General features: G+C 40.2%; 1 non-coding gene across 1 annotated transcript; it reads right to left on the bottom strand.

Moving 5' to 3' along the window:
- Nucleotides 1-736: 736 nt before the first annotated feature.
- Nucleotides 737-860, bottom strand: LOC125483884. The gene has a single exon (XR_007262790.1). It is a non-coding gene; the product is annotated as a U6atac minor spliceosomal RNA (small nuclear RNA).
- Nucleotides 861-9,559: the final 8,699 nt, after the last annotated feature.

Below are 9,559 nucleotides of genomic sequence, written 5' to 3' on the forward strand. Positions count from 1 at the left end.
CCATGCCAGTACCTTGCCGGTATTTTATTTAGCAGCGTTCTCTGCGGCACCCCGTCAAAATGCTTTGGAAATCTAAATAGATCATGTCCACTGGCACTCCTTTGTCTAACTTGTTCATTACCTCCTCAAAGAATTTTAATAGATTTGTCAGACAAAGCAGTGCTGACTCCGCCCTGTTTTACCATGCTTTAAGTAACTTCTTTTAACTTTTTGCAATAAGTTTTCAATTTTTTTGTGTCCCAGTTCTTGTTTCATAGCCATTTCTTAAAGAACAATTATATCAATCTTACTTTGTGACTTGGCTTTGTCACAAAAACACAATTTATCTTCAAAGACGCTATGTCTGATGAGTTGCTGGTCAGACTAGCATTCTGCACGTCCCCAAAGGAGGCTACAGTCTATGTCTTTGAGATCTCTTGTCATGCAATAATATAGTCCCAACATGCCAGCGTATGGATGTCTTTTTCAGTTTGCTTGCTGCAAGGCTGTGTTTAGCACCATTAGATCAAACTCACTGCACATAGAGAGAAGAGGTAGAGGTTTGGAGTTTGTTCTTCCAATGCATGGTGTTCTAGCACCATGTCTACTTCGAGCAACATGTTTTTTTTTTATTTAACCTATTTTTCTAATCAACCTGTTCAGATATGTTATTACACACCTCTGGAGCAGGTGGGACTTGAATATGGGCCTCCCAGTGCAGGGTTAGGGAATTTACCACTGCCCCACAAGAGGGCCCAAAATATGGTTAGATGCCACTGAGTAGAATGCAATGCCTTAACCATTTGTGTGTTGTAAGGTCACTAGAACCCATTCCATCCTTATCACGGAGAGTGCTAACATTCTCTCCTTTCATACAACACATTCCTAACATTAAGAAGGGCCTCATTGAACTTCTAACAATTCTCCCAGATTTCTCACTGTTGCCAACGTCCTTCAGGCCCGTATAAAAACTGCCCTTTGACTCTACCTGCACGTGTCATTTGTGGGGCATACATGGTAATGAGAATTACCCACTGGCTACTAGCAAGACATAAATGAAAAACCCTTAAGTTAATCACTGATCTCTGTAGAAAATGAGTCAAGCTTGTATGCCAGCCCAGATTGAATGTCAAAGCCCATTCCTGACCGTCAGTGCTGCTCCTTCAACTTGTCAATCCAGTAGAATGTGTGGCCTGCACCATCCTCAACAATTTGAGAATCTTTGGCGAGCCTTGTTTCATTGAGGACTGACAACTCGATATTGTCCCTGCCCAGCCATGAGAGCTGTTCTGCATTACTGGTCTTGTATTGTTGAAGAACAAATCAGCCATTCTATGAACTTCACACAATGACTAATTGTTTTGGCCTGTACATTTCAACTGCAGAGAATGGATAGCCAGGCAGGAACAGTAAGCTGGGAGGTGCCTGGAGAACAGATTGCAATTAGTATTTCTTTTCCTCCACTTGCCATGATTGGAGACAGCAGTGCTGTAATCTAGAAGTTCTGCTCTGTCACCACAGGATTTTGGAGTTTTCCTTCTACCAGATGAGCAGCTGAGATGATTGAAAATCTTCATCTACTCTTGTCATGTGTAGACATCACTTGTGACCTTCCGCACTGTCAGCCACTATACATCTATCTGGTTAAGCCGTAGCTGGGCATTTTGAAATCAGAGTTACATTGTCCCAAGCAGACAGCCAAACAAGGTTTGCAAGCCTTACCAAAGCAGAGCTTCTTGGTTCAGGGGTGTCAAATACCCATCTTCACACCTCTGCACCAAAGAGATCGGCACATGAAGCTAGGTATTAGGAGATTGTTTAAGGAAGGCTATTTGGAATACAGAAGATATGGAAGTTTCGCATCTCAAGTTTCTTCATCATCCCGATCATTTCTACCCCTTTGAACTCTAGAAATGTGATAAAGTGCTGTGTAAACTTAATTTCACTTTGCAAGGTGCACAAAGAATTGGGAGAGAATGATATTTTTAAAGCTTGCTTTTTATTCATGGGATATGGGCCTTTTATTGCACACTGCCCTAATTGCCCTTGAAAAGATGATGGTGAGCCATGATCGATGGGGTTTAAGGACACTGTAGTACTGTTCAGAAGGGAGTTCCTGAATTTACAGCGACAAATTGCATTAAATTTCCAAGTCAGGATGCTTGGCTTAGAAGGGAACAGTGTGTGGAGGGGATCCTACTTAGCTGCTGACCTTTCCATTCTAGGCAAGGGTAGAGTTTACAAGGTTGGAACACACTGTTAAAGGGAGCTTGTGAGTTGCTAAGTGCACCTTGTACATGGCACACACCATTAGCACTGACTGTCAGTGGTGGAGGGAGTGAATGTTAGAGGTGACTTATAAAGTTGCCTTGTCCTGGGTAGTAAAGTATCACATGGGGTCAGAATAAACGGAATGCAGTTAGGTTAACTGTGCTTATATGGATGGCAAACAAGACTTTTCACTGTAATTTGGTACACATGGCAACAATAAATCAAATCAAATCAAATGCAAGGCTGCAATGCTTGGTCAAATTCAGTGAGCTGTCTGTGCAAATATCTATATGGGAGTATGATGTTATGCCAGTAACAAAGACTAGGCTTAAGAAAGGGAAGAACTGGGTACTAAATATTTCTGGGTTCCAAGTCGTCAGTAAAGATAAGAAAGGAAAGAAAAGAACATGGATAGCAGTATTGGTTCTGTCAAATGTTACATTGTTGCACAGAGAGGATGCCTTGGAGGGATCGAAGACAGGATTTATTTTGTTCGAGTTAAGAAATAACTATAATGGCATGACACTATATATTATCTAAACCACCAACCATATAATGGGGCAAATTTGAATGATGATGACAAAATGATGCTAAAACCACAGTGAGTAATAATGGGAAACTGCAATTATCCTAATGTAGACTGGCATAATAATGGTGTAAATGGTAGAGGGGGAAGAGAGTTTCTGAAGGGCAATTTGGGGCAATTTTCTACATTAGGATGTTTCTGATCCAAAGAAGTTCTGGTCGCGGGGAATGAACTGGGTCAACTTGATCAAGTGTCAGTATGGGCTCATTTTGAGGAAAGTGATCATTGTATCATAAGATTTAGGTTAGCCACAGAAAAGGAGAAGATACATTGGGTTGACTCTTAAATATTTTTAACTGAGTGCCGATTGCATTGAGTTTTTTGGAGGATTTTTCACTGTGAGATCTAGCAGGTTCTCTTGCCATATCTTACCAAACTCACCTCATTAACTACACCCCCTGTCCCTGTGATTCCAGACCTAGCTTACCATGTGTTGTTCCCAATATAACTCATCACTGCTGGGATATCCTGGAGGTGACTGTCAGTCATCTGGCTCCATCTTTAAAAACCCATTGCACACCCGGAAAAGCACTGTCAGTTCGGAGCTGCCCTGCATATTTGCACCATGCATGGCAAAGAAGACAAACTTGTTGCCCCTCTTTCAGGACAGGGACATGAAGATCTTGATGGATGGAGTGGTGCAAATGTGGGATTGCCTCTTTTCCCAGGACCAGAAGAGAGGCCATGCTGCCAGACCATGCTCACCTGGTCTGAGGTTGCCACTGACGTCAGTGAAGTCTCAGCCATCTGGAGGAATGGACAGCATTTTAGGAAGGTCATTGACTATCTTCACCTGAATAAGTCACACCATTCTCTCTCTGATACCTCACATTCATGTTCTACCACAAATTATTACTTGCAACATCTTCCCTGATTCGATCTCACCCACTCCAAACCCCATCACCACTAACCCTGCATGCCCCCTGTGTTGCCTTCTCACTTACTCAGGACATCTCCCCACTAGACTAAAAATAGCAGACGTGACAATCATTTTCATCTCCCTTAATACCCGCCCTTGTCTCATTCCATGAGGAGAACCAATATCTTTTTGGACTTACATGCTGAGGATTCTTGATATCTAGCTTGTTTGGTACATTTAGTAAGTCAGGATGCTGAATATCAATGAGGCAAGTCTGCTGTTATTAAGGCACTTAACAAACTATAATACTCTTTTGTTGGCAACCCATTGCTGCCTGGTAAGAAACTCACCTCACGCTCAGCAATTGTATAAAAGATTGAACAGGTTTCTCCTGACATTGAGAATAGCCTTGCCAGACCTGTCACATGATTTTGGCACAAATCTTACTACAGCCCACATCATCACAAATCTGTAAGATTCTGCCCAATCTACTGTAAAAAGATTTAAGTGGAGAAGAGTTAATTTCAGTAAGTTCAGGATGGATCTGTCCTGCATAAATTGGGACCAAGTGGACCCAAATATCTATAGATTAACCTGTAATAGAATATTAAACTGCGTTTAAAGAGAGAATGGTTTAGATTTCATCAGGGGTATGTTTTCACAACTGGAAAAGGTAGGGTAGCCAAAACTCATGGTGCACAGATGTGGAAAGAAATTGTGAACAAGAGGATGCAAAACAGGGTATGCATGAGAGATAGTAGGTTAATTATACAAATGTAAAACACGCTGAATAAAACAAAATTCAGAAATGAAATGTAAAAACAAATAAGAGAAGCAAAAAGATATATGAGAAGAGATTGGCAGTCAATGTAAAAGGTTGAAAGCCTTCCGTCGGATTACAAATAGTAAAAAGGAGATGAAGGGCAACATTGTGGTACTGACACAATTCTGAAGAAGGGTCACTAAACCGGAAATGTTGACTCTGTTTTCTCTCCATAGATGCTGGCAGACCTGTTGAGTTTCTCCAGCAATTTCTGCTTTTGTCTGAGATACTAAATGATTACATCTGTCTTCACCCGGGAAGAAGATGCTGCCAAATTCATAGCAGAAATAGACATAACTGAAATAGTGGAAAGTGAAAAATTGATGTGAAAGAAAAATTAGAAAGGCTTTGTAAGAATTGGTAAGTCACCAGTTGCTTCCAAGGATGTTGAAGGAGGTAAGAGTAGAAATGGTAGAGGTGTTGACCATAATTTTCTAAACCTCCTTCGATTGAATAGGGTTTGTACCAGAGAATGAGAGGACTGTAAATGTTGCAACTTTGTTTAAACCCAGCAACTATGGGTCAATGTATCCAACTTATGTCCCATGAATGAATTTTTGAAAAGACTAATTAGTTTAATGTTGATGCCAGGAATACTCTAAGAAATGAAAATCTGGTCAAAATTAACACTTACTTGGACAAATATAGATTAATTAAGGGATTTAAAAATTGCTAAGTTCACATCATTTTCATTAGGTAAAAGAAAGGGGTGATGAGGTGTGTATTGCATGGTCTTCCAAAAGATGTTTGATAAAACACCTCTTTAAGCTTGTGTTATCTGTAAACAGTATGTAAATAATTCTACTTTTTGTTGTTACTTTTGCAGAATAAACTTCTGCTTTATTATTAAAGTCGTATCTGCAGCGTTCGTTGCATCTCTTTGAAAAAAAAAACTATCGAGCCAGATTTCAGACTTGTGCAGTCATGGCCTCATTAGAATTAGCATTAGAATTAGACTTTATTGTCAAGTGTACTCAAGTACAGGAGCACAGTGAAAAGTCTACGATGTCACCATTCGTGGTGCCATTTAGGTACAAAGGTACCTAGGTACAAAATGTCAGGTGCAAAGTAGGAAAATAAGGAAATATAGTGAAAAGTTCAACGTTAAAGTCCTTCTTAATATAAGGTCGAAACATAAAGAAACAAAATTAAAAGTTTAACATTGCAGTCCTTCTTAAGTGCCTAGCCACCCTAGGCTTGCACTCCCCACAAGGAAACAATCTCCTCCGCATATGGGCTCAATCTCCCCGAATTGGATACCACCACAGATGCTAGGAGACCTTTGGATGCCTGGTCCTGCCGCTGATGCAGATGCCAGGGAATTCTATCATTGCTGTGCTGGGCTCATTCTCCATTGCTCTCCTCCATGGTTGGGCACGTTCTCTCACCCTCTCCTCGCAATCTCTCACTGTCCTCCACGCTGGCTTGATCTCTCCACAGAAGGTAAGTAAACTAAGAAAAAGAAAACTGTGAAGGAAAATAAAGTAAAAGCAGACAGAGCAGATGAACTCCAAGCGGGAAAGGACATGTGGCTCTGCTACTCTGCTGCCATCTTGCAGATCAAAAATCATCTGGAATTGTAAAACTAGGCGGATCATGGCAGGATTTTGAATTGACAGGATTTAAGAGAGATCGGTGTTTTTCTTTATAGAACAATGGGCATGTGATGCTTCTGGTTACGAAGCAATTGTTTTCTGATGAGTTTGTAGAGAATTTGAAGATGGTTTTCAATATTGCTAAGAGTTTTCTGGAAGTGGAAGATGTAACAGTCGATGATTTAGAAACTTTGACTGAAGCTAAATAGAGAGAGTTAACAGATAAATTGAACATAGAAGTAAAAACAGGATCTCATAAGGAGTTCTGAAGGAGGGTCACTGGACTCGACATGTTAATACTGCTTTCTCTTTGCAGATGCTGCTAGACCGTTGAGTTTCTCCAGCAATTTCTGTTGCTGTCTCGTAAGGATCAGTTTCTTCAAGTGAATATGCAACGTTTGGAATTGGAAAAGAAACTTGAAATGGGATGTCATGACTGGAATTAATAAATATCCAGTTAGAAATAAAAAAGACTTGAGTTAGAAGAAAAACAGAAACAAATGGAGAGTGAGCTTAAAGAAAATGAGAGTAATGGAGAGCAACATGAAGATAAGGAAAACTAAAATGGAACAAGAGGAAAGAGGGAAAAAAAAAAGGAAGGTGGGAAGTGAGGAAAGAGACAAAGGATCAATTTTTAAAAATTGATTTCCAAGCAGAAAAATAATATAGAGAATGTGAATTGGCCAAAGAAATGAGTAAAAAAGGAGGAAGGAGATAATACCTTAGAGGATGATTTTGAACCCACTGAGAGACTTTATTTAACTAATAATCCATGCTTAATACGTATATTTACTGAGAATAAAATTAATACATAAATTGAGAAGGTAGCTGGACAGAAGAAGTGGTCAGAAGTGGTTTGGACTTTAATGTTACTGAGTGTTTTGACAGTTACAGCTATGAATGTATAGGCAGGCTTGTCAGAAGAACAATTTGCAGTGCCTGATGCTGTCAAAGAGGCAATACTTAATGCTTTTGAGCTTGTGCTTGAACTTATCAATTGAAATTTAAGGGAAAGAGACCTGAACAGACATTTGTAGAATTTGCAAGTGATAAAGACATACTGTGGAATCAGAAGTGTGCATCCCTCAAATTAGAGAAAAATTTGGGAATATAAGGGAAATTATGGCCATTATGATCAGCAATAAAATTCAAAAATAGTATTCTTGCAAATTTAAAAAAACTTATTTGGACAAACATCAAGCGTAAGGGATCAGAGAAACAGAGTTATGGTATATACATATGATACCTCTCACAGACAATTAAAGATGGGGAAATAGTCATACAGAAATTCAAAGGATAGAATTTAGAATTAGAATTGATTTGATTGTCTCATGTACTCAAGTACGAGTACAGTGAGAAGTGCACAATGTTGTCATTTCCAGTGTCATAGAATAGAATCCCTACAGTGTGGAAACGGGCCCTTCAGCCCAACAAGTCCACACCGACCCTCAGAGCATCCCACCCAGACCCCATCCCCCTAATCTACCCATCTCTGAACACTACAGGCAATTTAGCATGGCCAATCCACCTAGCCTGCACACCTTTGAACTGTGGGAGGAAACCAGAGCACCCGGAGGAAACCCACACAGACACGGGGAGAATGTGCAAACTCCACACAGACAGTCGCCCGAGGGTGAAATCAAACCTGGGTCCCTGGTTCTGTGAGGCAGCAGTGCTAACCACTGAGCCACCATGTTGCCAGTCATCTTAGGTACAAATTAGAAAACAATGCTGAAAGTTAAGTAAAAAATCTGCAGATGAAAGCATTTTAGAGAACTGGTAGAAGGATGTCAGTGCAAATAAAGGAGAAAAGCTGGTACCAAAACTGTTATGAAGAATTTACCATCTTTCTATTGTAATAAGACTGAGTACACCAAAGGCAATTGTTGATATTTAAATGGCAGACCAGTTGCAGTAATAGGAATGTCTAAGGGATCTTCAAAAAAGGGGACATCAGAAAACAATGTAGGTATTAAAACTGTAGCGGTAGTACAAAATGAACAGTTTCTTTAGAATCTACTTAGAGGGAGAGTAAGCTGAGGACAGTCATGAATTTTTATTATAATCTTGACAAAAAGAATCAGGAAGTTGGTGAGTCTGGTTATTTAATTGCAAAAGGGAAGATATTTCCTTATACTTTGAATGTTGAGAGATAAAAGCAAAATACTGACGTTGTTGGAAATCTGAACCAAACACAGAAAGTGTTGGAGAAACACAGCAGGCCCTGCAGCATCTTGACAGAGAGAAACAGAGTTCATATTTAAGTCCAACATAGCTCTTCTTCAGACCTGAAAAGGGTTGAAAAATGATGGTTTTTATGCTGTGTATAGAGATGGAGGATGAGTGAAGCGAACAAGTGATGTGAATGCCCAGACTAAAGATAAAAGGATTGCTAATTGTGGTGAAAGAGAAATAGAGATGTAAATGGGGGTAAATGATGATGTGAAAGGGAGGAAATGGGTCTGCTTTTCTGAAAATATAGTAAAGAGAACAAGAACAAGGCATGGGCAGTGGAGGGGAGACCAGAGACGGGAGCGGGTATTGTGTGAAGATATATGGAAAGTGGATCATAGACATCATGCTCTGAAGTTGTAGAATTCAATATTGAGTCCAAGAGGCTGCAAAGATCCCCCAGCCGAAAATGATGTTACTTGACATTCCATTGTGTTTCATTGGAACATTACAGGATGCCCAGGGCAGAAATCACATCAGATGGTTTATTGGTGTGGAAAGCAACTGGAAGGTCAAGGTCACTGCTATGGAGGTGTTCTGCAAAATGGTCATCCAATCTGCATTCAGTCTCACCAACGTAACGGAGACTGCATTGGAAGCAACAAATGCAGTAGAATAGAATAGAAGTAGTTGAAGTAAAATGCTGCTTCACCTGGCACATGCATCTGGAACCTTGGACATTAAGGAGGGTGGAGGTGAATGGGCAAATGTTACACCTTCTGCAATTGTATGGGAGGGTGCCATGTCAGAATGGGGAAATGTTAGGAACTATAAAGAAGTGGACCAGCCAGTGAATGGTCCCTGCAGAAGATATTAAGAAATACTGGAGCAAGTTAATTACTGATACTGCTTGAAAATATTACTTGACTACCATTCATGTTAATGAGGGAGAAAATAATGATTGGCAGTATACAATATTGTGATGGATAGGAAACTGGTTGGCAGAGAGGAAACAAAGAGTAGGAATTAACGGGTCCTTTTCAAATTGGCAGGCAGTAACTAGTGGGGTGCCTCAGGGATTGGTGCTGGGACCCCAGCCATTGATAATATATATTAATGATTTGGATGAGGGAACAAAATGTAACATCTCCAAGTTTGCAGATGATACCAAGTTGGGTGGGAGGGTGAACTATGACGAGGATGCAGAGATCCTTCAGCATGATCTCAACAGGTTGGGTGAGTGGGCAAATCGATGGCAGATGCAGTATCATTTG

The sequence above is a fragment of the Rhincodon typus genome, chromosome 8, assembly GCF_021869965.1.
Source record: "Rhincodon typus isolate 14 chromosome 8, sRhiTyp1.1, whole genome shotgun sequence".
In the NCBI taxonomy this organism is placed as follows: Eukaryota; Metazoa; Chordata; class Chondrichthyes; order Orectolobiformes; family Rhincodontidae; genus Rhincodon; species Rhincodon typus.